Consider the following 17,543-nt stretch of genomic DNA (forward strand, 5'->3'; position numbering starts at 1 on the left):
GATATTTTTCTAATTAGGATATCTGAGTTCGCTGAGACATAATATTTCCTGATATCCAAACTGGTTGCAAATGTACTAGGGCTGATCAACACAGATTGAGTCTTCCGCAGGTTCCTTTGTTGCCGAATGCCGGCACGTTTGATAGTTGAAAGGGTTGTTTTTCATGTATACTCTCACTAGGTGTCAGTACTATTGTATCGGTATCGGAAGGTTGGTACTAATCCGCTGTGTTTTAGACCAAGGATGTTATAAAATAGAGGATCTGCCCATACGTATCTCCAGCATATGAACTCAGTGAAGCTTAAAAACAACTGAGCATCGTCTGAGCCAGCACGTCTGATTGGCTACTCTCGCTTCCGCCATGGTTGTTGGTTCGAAACATTGCGATCTTAGTGGCGCGGAATGGGCTTGTATGGGCAGATCCTCTATTTTATAACATCCTTGTTTTAGACACTGTTTCCATTTCGCCTCACAACGTTCTGTATATATGCATATAATGGAGGTTACACGAGAAGAACATTATGGAGCAATAAAGTTTTGTTTACGCTTGAACCATACAGCTTCTGAAACATACGAAAAGCTCAAGCAAGCTTATTCCGGAGTCAACGTGGCACCCAAAGGGCACAAACACGGGACATATAGAGGTGAAGGTGCATTATTGAAAAAAACACTACCATACGAAATTCCAAACACTTCATTTAGTTTACGTAATGTTATCCTTCGATTCTCTCGGACAATCACAGCGCAGTATTAATGTTTCTCTCTTTCACAGCAGAGGCCGAAATACCGGGTCTACCTTGCTTAACGCATGAAACTCGTCTTTCTTTGAATTATTTGATCCACCGAAACACTGTTCCTCGAGGTAATGAACTCTCACAGTAAGCTTGCTTGAGCTTTTCGTATGTTTCAGAAGCTGTTTGGTTCAAGAGGAAACAAAACTTTATTGCTCCATACTGTTCTTCTCTTGTAACCTCCATTGTATTTGTATACACAGCACATTGTGAGGAGAAATGGAAGCAGTATCTAAAACACAGCGGATTACTCCCAACCTACCGATACAACACTGCTGCCACCTAGTGAGGGTACACATGAAACACAACTCTTCCAACTATCAAACGTACCGGAATTCGGCAACAAAGGGAACTGCGGTAGGCTACAATAATCGGTCTCATTCTTTGCTGATCGCCCCTCGTACATTTTCTTAGATAAAATCCTTTGTTGATGGTCAATTCGAGCGGACCTTAGTACATCATTCGTTGAAGTACTTTTCTGAAGGCCGCGATATTTGTAGGAAATATTTGCGCCCTTTTCATAAACCAGTTTAACCTGTTTAAAATTAGGTTTACCAATATTTTATAAGAGCTAGACCACAATGCAATAACTCTTAAGATGTTGCTGTTCTGGTACATTCATTTGCTTTCATTATAAGTATTTTACATTTTACACGTACTTGTTGGAATATAAATTCCAAATCTTACTGAAATATGAAAGAAATTTTCTAGGTCTAGTTTCTGGAAGGTTCTTAAAATGTCTATATCAAAATACACCCAATCCAAGAGAAGTATCTTTTTTATACTACCAACAGAATTTGCGTTTCTTGGAAGTCAATGATATATTCACGTTGATATTCTTGTTGCTCAAAAGATAAGTTAGAATATTATTTCTGTCACTGTTCGTCGAGGGAAATAAAAATATTTTATGGAAAGGGATTACTGGATTACCCACGGTTTGTCTGTTGAACTAGTTATAGCTTCATTTCCCAAAGTATTTGCAAGAAGATTTTACAGAATTTCCAAATCTTGGAAGATGGTGTTCTTTCAGACAAAGGACTACAGTAGTTTTCTCAGTATTGTCGTTTTGTTTATTAATAGTTTGGAGTTAGCTTTGAGTTTGTGATAATTCTTATAATTGTCTCGTGTTGTTTCTAATAAAATTCTTGAAAACAATCTGGCACCTTTTAATACTTTTCTGCCAGCTGATATTGCACCAATTTGGCGTCTTAATTTTTATTTTCCTTCCTTTGACGACAGAGGAGAATTTAGTATCTTAATTTTAGGTTCTTTATCTTTCGACAATTTCCTTACTGTAGTTTTGATTTTATGAAAAATACTTGTGTTGTAAATATTTTTCTTTACGTTATTTTTGGGAATTAATAACATTTTCAGCTATTTTTTTTTAAATATTCTTGTCAGTAAACGTTCGTAGAAATATGTTGAAGTTTAGATTTAAATGTGGGTTTGATAAGATTGTTATTTGGATTGTTAATTTTCATTAAATTTGAATTGAAGATAATCACTGCCACATGGACCATTAAGTTTCTCTACATTAAGTAGATTTTAAGCGAAAATAATATCAGGAGTGCCGTTATTACTTAGTGAAATCCTCCTGGGTGAGCCATGATTTTGAAATGAATATATACATACTCACTAACTATATAGCTCGCTACATTTGTTATACTTGACTGAAACGTCTGACTGGGTGGGAAAATGGTGAACAGAACATGAACTTCGGGAACCAGAAGATGTTGAGGGAACCAGATCTTTCTTCTGACTTCTACTTTTGTATGATACAGATAAAAGGAATAATCAGTAAATTTAAGCACACACTGCAGTAATCTAATTTGCTATCAGTGATTAAGACAGTTCCACACAAGGCAGAATTACCAGTGCAACAACCTTTAGTTCATTTTCCTATAGATGAAGATTACGTACTGGAGGCAACTACTGAAGTACAACATAATGAGGAAGATGATCCTACATATGTAGGAAGCACATATACATTTGAGTCCATCAGGGTGAACTAAAAGATCTCGTTCGGTATTAAGAACTCTCCAAAATACAGGCAGAACTTCTTGCTTCTAGTCTAAAGGGTGGAATCTGCTCCATCGTGACTCTGAAGTGTGTATTTTTACGAAACCGTCATGCAGAGTTTTAGAGAACTACCATTCTAAAGAAAATAATTTTGTTTATTGTAACTATGTTTGTGCTGTCATGGACACTTGGACATGAATATGTAAGTACTGAGTGGAGATTGTTTATTGACTTCAAAAACTACTTTGAAATCATTCTTCAAAAACTACTTTGAAATCATTCTTCAAAAACTACTTTGAAGTCCTTTTGCAGATTGGCAACGAATTTTCTTCAGTGCCTTTGGCTTATACAACTAATATGAAAGAAACCTATGAAAACATCAAAATATTTCTAGAAAGAATTAAGTATGACAAATACAAACGGACCATTTTCTGTGTTTTAAAACTAATTTCTTTGTTAATGGTTTTGCAGCTTGGTTATACAAAATATTGTTGTTTCCTGTGCGCATGGGACAGCAAGAGAAAGCAGAACATTACATCAAGGAGGAATGGCCAAATCATGTATTAACTCGTGGGCAGAAGAGTGCTTTTCATCTCTCAGGAGAAAAGTAAGGCAAGATTTCGTTGTCTGAAGGAAAAGTTCTTCTTAGTAACACTAAAATCAAGGAAAGAACATTTGTAGTCCCCAAATACGATGTTTAATTCGTTACATAAAAACTTAAGGATCTCTTAACTCCGGTTGAAGAGGTAGCTTGGTGTTCATTAAACGTTTAACAGAGAACATTTTTTTAGTAAATCATAATGCCTCAAACTACAGTGAAATTGTGAGTAATTTCCTGCAATCACTCAAAGAAATGGGTTGCAATAAGACCCTTAAATTCCAAGTCCTAGATTCCCAAATGGATTTCTTTCCCGAAGGTCTCAGTGCCATTTAGTGACGATAGTGAGGATCGTTTGTATCAGGACATTTTCGTCATTTAGAACAGGAGGTACCCGGGTTAGTGGAGTTCACAAATTCTAGTAGATTACTGTTGGACACTCATGAGAGATGTTCCAGAAGCCAAATGCAGTAGAAAGTCGACAACTAAAATATTTTAGTTAAGGTAAGTGTTATTGTTAACACTTAACACTTCTTTGGTAAAGTATTTATATGGTATATTTAGTTTAGTTTAGCAACAGAAACAACTATTTATATCTCTAGATAGAATAACGCTATTCATATGAAATACTTGATTTATTGAGTCGATATAAATCTATATTTTGGTGTAATTCCTCTTTCTGTATCACCATATGAATAGTGACATGATACAAAAAATCTTATAAACTACTTTTTGGATGGAATTTCTCATAAAATCCCTCTAAAATTCCCCTCATATAAAAAAATAGCGACACATCATTGTGAAGTGTGTTTCATAGGATATATCCTTAGTCTGTGGTATAAACTGTGCTTATATTGTAATTACCGTGGAAATTACATGTGATTATCTGCACGTAAATAACAAATTTCTGAAAAGAACCCGTTTTTCAAGGTCACGTTGGTATCATGGGAAAATGTTGGGTGATAGAAAAGAACTGATTACGTAGCCTATTTGAATTCTAAGTGATAATTTTTATAGTATCAGGTATTTTCTCACATGTGCAAAGAAAAAGTTCTTTTTTTTTGACTAATGTAATTAAATGTTGCATATAGTGAGATGATTCAATAACTAATATAGTAACAAAAAATAATTTTGTCACTATGCTCGTAAAACTACATCAAAATATAGTCTATCAATCCTATCCCATTAATTAATATTTACGGCTGGAGTGACTTCACTTGAATGTAGATAGTAGATAGCATATTATTATAAGGTGCAAATTTACAGTATGTCCTGGAATCAATAAAATCCAAGCCCCTTCTATATGCTATATATATCTAGATAATCCTGTAGTCTTTCTATAGCCTCTTGTGCCGATTTACATCATTTCCGTAGAAACATGGCGAGAGGTCGTTTTGAGTTGAAGGCTGTGGCAAAGCTAGCCCGAGACCAGGGGCCTAGGCTCCCCCCAGTTTTTTGAGTGGGAAAAAATATAAAAAACATGCTATTATATTTATATATTTTTGAATGTTTATATTATGGTACACTCATGATACGCTTATCATAGTCTGGGGCCCGGCTGCACCCACTAGTATTTACCTTCTAGATTTGCCACTGGTAGCAGGAGTTTAAATGACTTTCCAAAGTTTATTTACTTTACTAATACAGTGAAACCTCTCAATAGCGGACACCAATGGGACATGAAGTTTTGTCCGTTACTGAGAGGTGTCCGTTATATAAGGGTTACACAAGTTTAATTTCTCATAACGGTAATTGTATGCTGTAATATATAGTAAATACATTTTTTATTAGCGTAAATACGTAAAATTCAATATGAAAATACTCTTATTTAGTACACATTTGTATTACTGGGAGGGATGAAGGAGAAATTTATTTCTGTTAAATCATATTATTGCTGGGCAATGTTTAACGAAAAAGGCATGCTTTTTCCTCTACAATGGTAATAAAACTCATTAGCAAGTGTCCTCTAAAAATCCTCGGTACGATTCCAGAAGAAACATGTGTGTGTGTGTTTGTGTACTGGCGCGGCGTCTTCGTTGACAGAATGGATGAAAAGGCAAGCTATTGGGGGTGCATATGTTTATTGACCCAGACCCAATCACAAAGAATATCCTTTTAGAGAAAATGAAAAAGGAATCCGGGAAACTCCAACCCACACTTGTTCCAGTATCATGAGTAAAAGAAAAATGTTTCCTTTCCGAAAAAGTAAGAGAGGAAACATTGCTCGTTGAAAATGTTATTGTAAAACAATGTTTGTTTTGTTATCTATGAAACTGTCGGTAGATGCAAGGTCCAGACGAAAAGGATTAAATTTATTAGGGAAGGGAAAATCTTTAGCATAGAATTTCTGGCCTTACGACTAACCCAGCATGACTGTTTTTGCTTATTCAAAATTTTCTAGGATTTGCGCCAGAAAGCAGTTTATTGCGGAAAAAAATGAAAGTTCAGCTGTTCTGTTTGATGGTTCACTCATGAGAGATACACTTATGGAAAAAAGACTGTAATATATCGCAGAACCGAGAACAATTCCTGTCCGTTATGAAGAGGTTATTGAAACGTTTGATAAAAAAAAAGACTGTCCGCGTCCGTATCTGAGAGTGTCCGTAAAAGGGAGTTTTTTGTTCCGTAAGAGAACATATATTTTTGCCGGGACAAAAAATCTGTCCGTATTATAGAGGTGTCCGTTATTGAGAGGTGTCCGTTAAGGGAGGTTTCACTGTATTGTATATATGAAATGATAAATATTTATTTATTCTCGCCGCTGTTCTTTTACATAAAAGTACATGAACCAGTGGAAATTCCCATTCTGTCTACAGCAACCCAACAACAACAAAAAATGCAGAAAATCATTGAAGCTGCTATACTGTTTATCGAAAATTTTACTTTGAGTGAGGGAACCGAATGTGACTGCTAAAGAAAAAAAAAACGTCATAGTAAAATGTTAATTACTTACAAACTGACATATGAAGGAATTCTTTAAATTAGATTTAGTAATATCTTTCCGAGTTTCTTGCAACAGTGGTAGTGCACAGCAGCGTCATCTGTTGATGAATTTGCTCTTCAATTGTTTCTCGTGTCTACGTATAGGAGGCAGTGGTGGTTATTATGTGAGGTGTGTTGGTTAGTGAATGTGTGTCTTTATATGAATATATTGAAATTGTAAATGTTGGAAGGTAGGTAAATAGTATGTTAATTCCTACAACTAATAGATTACTGTTTTTCATATTAAAATGAAGTATTTAGAAAGTATCTTCCAAAAGGTGGAAGTTTCCGGGTACTTTTTACCGTTAGGCCATCGATGAGACCGCCATGATTAATGTAACTGATAATGTTTGACCGAGATTTGATTATTTTGAGTATTTGGTTGTGTATGTTGTAAATTAACTTCTATTTTGTTTGCCATGAAATCGTCTGCATTGCTTAGTATATTCATGTATGTGTACTGGACTCACTGTTTCATGTTTGTTTCTACAGCTGGTCTGCATAATTGGTAGGTGTGGATACAGGTCGTACTTATGAATGATCTTAATATACAATTTTAAATCTTGTTTGCGGGAATTCTGTGGTACGTATTGGTGGAGTAAGCAAAGTTTAATAGAAGCCCTAATTAGAAAATACATATAATGAAATCGAAGTGTGGTAATGTTTTGCAAAGTGACACTGTTTCCGGTTGCCCTCCTTAATGAATGCTAAAATTGACAAGTTTGTTTTGGCGCATTTTAGAAACTACTAAATTGGAAATTGCCCCGCAGCTATATTTTAATAAATATATAGTCGGATATTTTCTAGTAATCTGAACTAGTGTTTGTAATTAATTAGATTTCTTATCCTAGAATCATGCTAAAAAAAATTCGCTCTGTACACGTATTTTGCCATGTAATTTAATCGTAAATTCGTGTTGCACATTATATAGATAGATGCATAAACATTGATTGTGCTGTTAAGTTTATGAAAGTATACGTCGCATTTTTTTTTTTTTTTTTCCATGTAAAATGTATTCTCAAGCCTTCTACACTCCTCTTAGCACATGACAGTACTATGATAGGGATAAGTATTAAAGTTGGGATTACCGCCTTAAATATTTCATCAGAAGTTATATGCCTTTCAGTAATTATCTTCTAATGCCTTCTGTACTATTAGTTTCGGTCCGGGTCCAGAATCTGGAACCACTCGTTGCTTCATGATATATTTACAGTGCTCTCCCAGTTTATGGGGGTATGGTTTTGTAAAATTTAGGTAGGACACATTAGGATTCGGAATAAGGGACGTATAAGATGTCCGAATGTATGTTTATTTTACCCTGTGTAGCATGCATAAAGCGAGAAAATCTAATATGAAATCAGCACTTGTAAGTACATAAGAACGCACCGCGGTAAAGGCAGTGTTGTAAGTCGCGATCCTGATTTACCGGTTTCCGAAAGATGTCTAAAAAGTGTTCAGTTTTATCCAGTGAACTTGTCAAATGAAATAAAAACTGCCATTTGAATTACCTGACGTAGGAAAAGTTAAAACATTAGGATTTTAAGGAATCCCTAGTCTTCAGTTTTTCGTATGTACCTGTATACTAAATATTTTCAAGAGTGAATTATTCAATTGTGATGTTACGTCAGAAATGCGACTAGCATACGACATTAACAAAGAGAAATGTATCAGTTGATGGCTTGTAAAGTGATGCGTGAAATAAGAGAATGAAGTTGATAGTGAAAAAGTGCGGGGGAAAGAAGAAAGAATTGCTGAAAATTCCATTAGAACGAAAGTTAATTTTGTTACCATATTTGGATTGCTCGTATACATCGCTGACATGCCTGCACCTTAAGCTGACGTACCTCCTTTCTGCTGCACTTCTGCTCTGTTACATAGCATTCTTGCTTTTTAGGAGTGCAAGTTGATTTGTTTTTAATTTGGGTTCTGTTTTAACTCGACCATCTTCAAGTGAATCAGCACCCATAAATACAACTCTTTCCTTAAGAAACACTATCTGAGGCATTAAGTGTGCAAATTCTGCTTAGAGTAGTTAGCATTTCATGATTATAAATATTCTTCTACAAGATAACACGATATTTACTTCTTCCATCACGAAATCGACTACAAGTAACTTTAAACATTCTTTTTTCACGGTAGATGTTGCATTCCTGGGTGCAGATCCATTTTAGAAGGATTAACGATTATCGTTAAAATATGGAGTGAGAACATGTGCCCAAAAACGTAGTGCATGAAACAGCTACCAGCATGTGGTAGCTAGTCGTTTACTAAAAGCAAGAATCGTATTTGTTCCAGGTAAGGGCAGGGCGAAGCTTGTGTGCCTGCGTGGGATTGTTAGTAGGAAGATAGCACAAAAAATAACAATATGTACTTATGTACCTTTTAAAAATGTATGGTCTCAAGTAAAAAGGAATCTACTTGTGCCTTGGTTCATTGCATTTATATAAGACTGTACCTTGGCATGACTTCCTTATCGAATGCTGTTTGATTAGATCCATACACATTACATTACGTAATTCCGTTTTACTTCGTACTTTCTGTTTTAAGTTTTATGGATCTATGCTCCCAAATGGCAAGATTCTAGAACTAGGCCCCCCTTTATAAAACTAATGGATTATATTTATGTACCTTGTTTTTTTCCTTTTCGTTCCTTGTTTTTTTTTTTTTTTTTTCCTTCCAGTTTTAAAACCTGTGTTTTCTGTGTTCTAGAACCTTGCCGTCCCCACGTACTTCTTGAATAGGTGCTTGCGTTGCGTCCGTAGTGTATAGGCTTATCGACAGTGTTGTGTATGTGCATAAAGTAAGATAAGTACAAGAAGTATGCACATACCTATATTAGGTTGTCACTACAAGCAACTTTTGCTCTACAATTGCATAATAATTAATTACATTTGCAGTAAAAACAATTGTTTCGTATGTGCTGTTAATTTTTATAGTTACATTCGCACCATATATGTCTTGTGAGCTATCAAGAAATGAAGGGGAAGCTAAATCGAGATGAGAAGTCGATTACCACTGGGGGTTAAGTCGCCGAAGAGACAACGATAATCTGTTCGCAGTGTTATACGTTTGCATTGTATGAGTGAGAGTTTGTACGGTTTAAACTATTTCTGTGTTGGTAAATGTTTTTTAGTCGATGTGATTGCACAAGTAATTACGTTTCGTGCCCTAGCGAGGAGTATGAGGGAAGGGGGGGCACAGAGGGCGGAAACAACGAATCAAAAAGTACTGCGGATTAGAGAGCCAATTGCATGTTGGCGGACGCATTTCAAAGTTACTGCATGGGTGGAAATCTACACAATATATTTACGGAACAGATCTTTCCGTTCTTTCTGTACGTGTAATATCATTGTAATGGTGTGTATTTCAGAATGCTGTCACTCTTAATTTTTGATGTGCATGTTTGACGTTTGCACAAACAATGTAAGATCGCTGTAGAAAACAATGTAAAATGTAGAATAGTACTTTTGATAAAGTTGATACTTTCAAATGTCTAGGATCAATATTAACAGACGAAAACGATATTCACGAAAAAATTAAATGTGGACTAAAAGCAGGGAATTCGTTTTATTATTCAGTTCAAAATCACTTGCTGTCGTGAATTCTGTCGAGGAATTTAAAGCTTAAAATATATAAAACGATAATCATGCCTGTTGTACTGTATGGTTGCGAAACATGGTCTGAAGGTATGAGAAGATCCTGCGACGAATATTCGGACCCAAGTGAACCGGGAATGGCGAAAACTTCATAACAAGGAACTGCGTAATTTATACGGTTTACCAAACATTGTTGGGATCAAGTATAGGAGGTCATGTAGCTAGGATGGAAGAAAGTAGAAACGCTTTCAAAGTCTGGAAGATCAGATCAACTGGAAGATCAGCCGGAAAACGACCATTATTAAGACCTAGTCGCAGATGGGAGGACAATGTTAAGATGTATCTGCAGAAATATGAATACAAAATAGAAACTTGATTCAGTTGGCTGAGGATAGAAGTCAGTGGAGAGCTTTTGTGAACGCGGCATTGAACCCCCGGATTTCATAGGCCATAGAGTTAGTTAGTTTAGTTGTAGAAAACAGTGTGAGTGCCTCCTTGAAATTGTTTCACTTATTTTATTTCTTTAATACGTTTATGCCTTAGATTTTCATACGTAGCTTCACTTCTTATATGCTAGGATGTATTTTCTATTTTGTGGCGCTAGGGCACAGTTTACTATCTTTTGTCTACTGGTACAGTAAGTATTCTTTTTAACACATTGTTTTCTACAGCGGGTATTCAATTCCGTAAATATAATCATAGTTTGTGATTGCCAGTAATCCCTTCTCCCCAAAAATGATGGTATTGTTAGTCTGCACGAAAAAAAAAAAAAAAAATCTTGTAGGCGTACTAAAATCGTTACAGTGTATATAGTAGTTGTTCGGCGTTTCAGTTTGCCGTACATTTTCATTTCAGACGTTATTTATCATACCTTGTAGTCGAAGATCTAGAGAAGTTTTCTTCAAAATAACAATTTTCAAGGGTCAGTGTAAAAGCATTGCATTAATAATACAATAACTTCGTTTCATGTATTACTATTAACAGAATATAGATCTTGTTGGCTGTTTGTTTGAATTGTTTATAACTGGTTTACTAGCATTTTGTGTGGTGTGAGAGACGGTTATATTTCTCTCAAATCACTTTGCAGTGACTGGCTCCGTTAATAGTGATTGCGGTTCGTTATTTGTAACTGTGATGTAGTCATTAGTATATATACAGTATGGATGTGTGGCATAAGAACTGCAGTGCGTAAAACACGAACAAGTTTGTGCTAGTTAGCCACTAAAAAGCACTAATGCTATGTAATCAAGTCAAGCCAGGAGCGCAACAGGGGGCCTTGAGCGGTTACGAGAATGCGTCCGTAGGGAGCAGGCGCGTCAGCGACGGTGTGTATACGCTTAAGCGAGGACTTCTGCAACGACTCACTATGAGTCACAGTACCGGCTCCGAAGCCGTAGATTGATTTGGGGGAAATGCTAAATGCCATCCCATCTTTCAAGTGTCACATTTCGGATTTAACGTTGTTTCACTCCGTAGTCACGAGGCTGCGTTGACCCTGATTTGGTTCCGTCTCGTATATATTCTCTGTATTGAATACCAGTGGATTTCAGGCGCTGTTCACATTCACTATATAGGTATCTGCATACTACGTATACGCGCCTGATCGTCTTTGTTTAGTATCATCAGAAATTATTTGTAGGCGTTACACCAACTTCGATTTCTGATTTATGAGTTTAATATTTTGCGCACCATGAATTATTTGTACCTTACACTCACGGATATGAGCATGCATTAGAAAGGTTGCAACGTTTGTCCTTTCCGTTTCATACTTTTCGTGTGGTTTATTGGATGGTCGCTGTCAAATCTCTATAGATGGCTGTGTCCTCAGTTTTCCAGACACACAATGTGGTTTTCCTAAATGCTGTAACACTTTATGAACATCTTGTTAGTATAGCTGGGCAGCAAGGACTTGGATATCTGAGATTATCAAATTGTAGTAAGTTACAGACCTAGCAACTTTTTTTTTTTTTTTTTTTTTCTGACTGGTAAATTTTCTGGCATTTGGTATATCCTGGTGAATTTTGCGTTTTTTGACGACCGAACTATAATCTGGCTACTGGATATGGACCTAAGATTTTGTGTCCCGTCGTGTAATCAAGAGACCACTTTTTTCCAGGTTATCCCAAAGAAAGCTTCTAATTATTAGGAGTGAAGAAGACGCTTTTAGCCAATATTCTCCGTAGGAAGTACAATTGAATTCGGCACATCTTGCGAAGAAATTGTCTTCATACCGCCATAGAGAAAATTACGGAAGGAAAGCGAGGAGGAATAGAGATCGAAGAACACAACTGATCGATGATTTGAAAAATAGAAGAAAATGTTGGGCGTTTAAAGAGGATCCAGAAATATAAGAGGAGGCCCAGACCAAAAACTTAAATGCTAGGACGGGGACCGCGATGGCTTCGTGGTAGAACGCTCTCCTCTGAAGCATGGGTTCGATCCCAGCTCACGCCGAGGGAAATTTGTGGTGGACAAACACCGTGTGTGGGTTTTCTCAGTGTTCTCCCACTTTCTTCATTCCACCTTTGGATTCATTCATCATCATCGCCGTTTCCTTTAGCGTAGCCGCCATAGTCGTGGGACGTACAAATGGAAGATTTCATTTTTAAGACAGATTGCGTAATAACAATAATCCCATAGTAAACATACCATAATACCATATGGTATCATCATTTTAGAATTGCAAATTATGCTATGCATAAATATGAGAAGTCCTATGCAACAGCTATGTTCCTCTGCCTGTCTGTCGATAGATATCAAGACGAAAACTGTAGGATTACCAAAGAACTTAGGAATATGTTTCATCTCCTTCCCTAATCGGCATTTGAGGAGGTATTCCATTTCCGGTTTCAACGTTGATCACTAAGGGGCAAAGTTCATGATGTGAAGAAGTATAGGTATATGGCCTATAAAGTGCTCTTATAAACATGGAAAAATTGTGATGATTCTAGAAATATTTAATGAAAATGAAAACTTCAGCTTTCTTCAAAAGTTCTAGGAAAAGTCCCAAAAATGTGAAGATACTCTCCAAAGGAACATGACATGTGAAGAAGAATGGAAGGGTAACATTGACAACGCGACATCTAAAATAGAATATGTGGAACTTAGCAAAGCAATATGAAAATATATTGCGGAAAATAGAAGAAAGTTAGCAACAATATTATAAGGAAAAAATGAATACAACATGGGCCTTACTGAAGAAAGCAGAGACAAGAGAGACAGATACCCCAATGTTGTTAGATGAAGTTGAATTCGACAAAGTAAATTGATGAACTGGAAAGATCCATAGTTTTACACAAAATTATTACCAAGTGATTGCATTTTCTAGAAGTGGAGAACTGCCATGTGCTTACTGTGTATGCTGCATAGAAAGGGACATGAATTATACCTCCAAACCTATAAATTTTGTTTGTGAGATTTACGAAGTTATTTTCTTTCTTTCTTTTTTTTTTTTTTTTTTTGACTGAATCTCCTATAGGATAAATCGACCCCCCCTCTCTCTCACACACACACACACAAAAAAAAATAATAATAAAAACATTTGGAGGTGTTACAGCACAATATCTTGTGTTCATGTGAAGAGAAAATTGATAGATTTGTTAACGAGTATGAATTACCCTTATGTGCTGCGTTCATTGACTATGAAAAATCTGTCGATTCTGTGAATACCTGGGCGGTTATTTACACTGTTAAAGCAAGTAGTGACAAAGAAGATTACATAAAATTGCAGGTGGTACTGTTTCTCCTGGGTTTTTCACAAACGAACTTGGGTATGTTTCGATTTCTGAAGTGAAAAACCGAAGGGGATAAAGGGAAACATCTGACTAAGTTTCCTTCCGCTGATGACATCGCTTTCTGTGCGAGCAAACAGAATCTGCAAGATATAATAGGTTGCTTGAAGAGCACGGAATTCGGGTTGAAGTGAAGAGAGAAAAGACGAAAATGATGTTCAACAAAACAACTTCGCAAGCAAGTTAACAGCACAATAATACTCTTAAATTTTCGGATATAAAGACATCTCGCCCAAAGTGAGTGCATTTGTTGAAAGATAACAGAGTGGTATAAATTTATAATGTAACATTTGACTTTGAAGTAATCAGGGAGCGCCGTACAGGGTTTAAAAAAAACCGTTTAAAAAAAAGGCCAGCCCACCTGGGCCCATACGATTTTTTCGTCTTTAATTGTATTTTTTCGAAATATTTCAATGTCTTTGGGGTAAAAGTGTTAAAATCTGATTTATATTTCAAGATTATCATTATCACAACTTGCAACAATTTTCTATTCACTGCTGTTTTGAAAAAAATGGCCGGCGTTTTGAACTTAAAAGACCGAAAATTACGCTTTGTAGGTACTCGCTATTTTGAAAAATAAATTGCCGCCGTTTTAAAATTTTGCGTTGATACGCCGCCAAAATCCATACAGGAAATTTAAGCGTGTCTCGTGCTTGTATCCTGAAAATTCAAACTTTAAATACCGAAAGTGGTGCCCTGTAGTATGTGTGGTACAGGAAGACGAACGAACAAATGTAGATCGAATCATCGCAGGAGCCTCAGTGACGTTCGCCAAATATGAACATCCAAATATATTGATTTAAAACAGACATAATTCATGTTTTATAAAATAAATGTTTCAAAATGTCTTATATGACATAAATATCTTCCAGCGTAAGATAAATGGTTTTATTGTTGAAGTTCACTTCCAATACTTTGTACGTTCAATTACGAGAATTTCCCGAGCACTTGTTGCAAGACGGTTCTTTCCAGAAAACTAATTTAAAACAATTAACAAATATATAATTCATATTTTATAAAGTAAATGTTTCAAAATGTCTTACATAAAATTAAACATCTTCCAGAGTAAAATAAATAGTTTTATTGTTGAAGTATTTACTCCCTAACGTGGGTTCCTGTCACCACGGCATGGCGCGTCCTCAGGTTGCGGATCGAGAAGAAGGCCTCTAGATATAGAGGTTAGCTGCTAATATACTGAATAAGCAGTCGCGGACAGACGACTAGGAGTGGTCCTCCAGCTTGGAGGTTTGGGTAAGGCTGACAACTTCATCCTGAAAAGAAAAAAAGAAAAAGCTCTTGTTCAGAAATATTCACAAAAACCTCGGACAAGGTCTGATAACTTGGCACGACCTCAGCAAAAGAAAATGGACATGAGATTTGGAACATGGAATATAAGTCTTTATAGGGCAGGCGCGTTAAAATCCGTAACGAGTAAGTTACAGAAATACAGAATGGATCTAGTAGGAGTTCAAGAAGTTAGGTGGGAAGGAAATGGATCTGTGAATTCCGGAAATTTTACGGGAAGGAAATAAAAATCACCAGTTAGGGACAGGGTTTTTCGTCCACAAACAATATTACCAGCAGTTAATCGGCTTGAATTTGTTACTGACAGACTTTCTTTTATTACCCTTAAGGGACGGTGGTGTGATATTACTGTTTTAAATGTACATGCCCCAACTGAAGATAAGGATGACGATAGAAAAGACAGTTTTTACGAAGAAGTGGAATGGATATTTGACCAACTTCCGCGATATCATATGAAAATTCTATTAGGGGATTTCAATGCTAGGGTAGGACGAGAGGATGTTTTCAAACCAATTATAGGGAACGAAAGTCTGCATACGGAAAGTAATGACAACCGTGAACTTTGCAACATCCAAAAACCTAATCGTGAAGAGCACAAAATTTCCACATCGCGACGTTCATAAATACACTTGGACATCACCAGACGGAAAAACACATAATCAAATTGACCACGTTTTAGTAGATAGAAGAAGGCAATCTAACATAATTGATGTCCGGTCGTTTAGAGGGGCTGATTGTGACACTGATCACTACCTGGTAGCAGCGATAATACGAGAGAGATTATCGTTGAATAAAGGTAATATTCATTGTCCGAAAACGGAGACATTCAATGTAAAGAAATTAGAAGAGAGCCAGGTAAGAGAGGAATACCAGATTGAAGTTTCGAATAGATTCTCGGCTTTAGAAAATTCGGAGTGCACTGGTGTTGAGGATACCTGGATTGAAATTAGAGATAGCATTAAAATTTAAGCAAAAGAAAACTTGGGACACGCGGAAATACGTAGGAACAAACCATGGTTCGACCAGGAATGCATTAAATTAGCAGAGAAGAGAAAACAGGCAAAATTGCTCTGGCTACAAAATCCGAATGAAATAACTACACAAAATTACGCTGATATTAGGCAGGAAACTTCGAAAACTTTTAGAACAAAGGAACACGATTTTTTGAAAAGCTAAAATTAAGGAACTTGAAGATAATAGTAAAAATAAAAACATCCGGGATATATATAAGGGGATCAGCGAATTTAAGAAAGGCTATCAACCACGTGCTTATATATTAAAGCAGCGTTTCCCAACCGGTGTGCCGCGAGGAAATGAAAACAAAATTATTAATTATATAGGAACCCAATTACAAGACAGGAAAATTGTGTATTTGTATTTCACATTACTATGAACCTCTATAATGGAAAAAATACTGTAATTGTAATATATTATTGTATATACATACATTACTACTACACAGATTGTATTTCGAAAACAGAATTTTATTAATATTTAAAAATTGTGACGTATATTATCCTTGTTAATATATTTTAAGTTTCACACTGTGTTACTTGTCTGTACATTTTTAATGTTCAACAAAGTATTTATTATCATTGTTATGACCATTATTGCTTCTTTATTGTTACAGGTTATTTCATAACTTGAAATTTTAAAATCTCATTCTACCCTTTCGACAAAGCAAACACTCGTACAAATTACCTCCATCTGTTTTAAAAGTACAAGAGATTTGTGTGTTCGTTTGTTATTTAGTGATCTTCCTTAGTGAAAGGTTGGATACACTCTTCAAAAAGAAAATATATTTTTAAAAGCCTGAGTCCGATATTTCATTGGAATTGTTTTCTATTTTTGAATTACAATGAAATATAATGATTTGCGATGAGAGAGAACCAGTGATCGAGCCTTCTTCTCTGTGAGAAGGAGGTCAGTAATCACACAAAAAAATTAAGACGGTATTTTCTATTTACTATTACTACTACTAATAATAATATCTATGAGTGTGCCGCGAGAACTCTAGTTACACCCGTAGTGTGCCGCAAGTTAAAAAAGGTTAGGAAACGCTGTATTAAAGAAATCTGACGGAATAGTTCTCACTGATACGGAAAGCATCTTAAATAGATGGAAAGATTTCTTTGACGATTTGCTTAATACGCAATCAAAAACTAGTGTGTGTGTGGAGGAAAGGAGATACACACCACAGGACCCAACCGGATAGAAGTAGAAACCGCTATAAAGAAATTAAAGAAACACAAATCTCTGGGAGTTAATTTTAGCTGGAGGCGAAAAATTGTGGAACAAGATACACAAACTTATTCTCCTTATCTAGAACAAGGAAGAATTGCCACAAGAGTGAAAAAAATCAATCATTGTTCCAATTCACAATAAAGGCGACAAAACTGACTGTAATAATTATCGAGGCATTTCTCTTCTGTCAACATCCTATAAAATCCTTTCAAATATT

The 17,543-nt window shown here is 35.9% G+C and overlaps 1 protein-coding gene across 4 annotated transcripts in view; it reads left to right on the forward strand.

Moving 5' to 3' along the window:
• The first annotated feature begins 6,424 nt into the window (after positions 1–6,424).
• Positions 6,425–17,543, forward strand: part of Arf6 (ADP-ribosylation factor 6) — a 97,464-nt gene continuing 86,345 nt past the window's right edge. For 2 of the 4 annotated variants that reach the window (XM_081742376.1, XM_081742375.1), the window contains exon 1: positions 6,425–6,581. The gene's annotated coding sequence lies outside the window, so the exon portion shown is untranslated. The remainder of the gene's footprint in view (positions 6,582–17,543) is intronic. The other 2 variants (XM_081742379.1, XM_081742377.1) reach the window with 2 other exon arrangements.

Source organism: Thermobia domestica, chromosome 16, assembly GCF_964235325.1.
Source record: "Thermobia domestica chromosome 16, izTheDome1.hap1.1, whole genome shotgun sequence".
Classification (NCBI taxonomy): Eukaryota; Metazoa; Arthropoda; class Insecta; order Zygentoma; family Lepismatidae; genus Thermobia; species Thermobia domestica.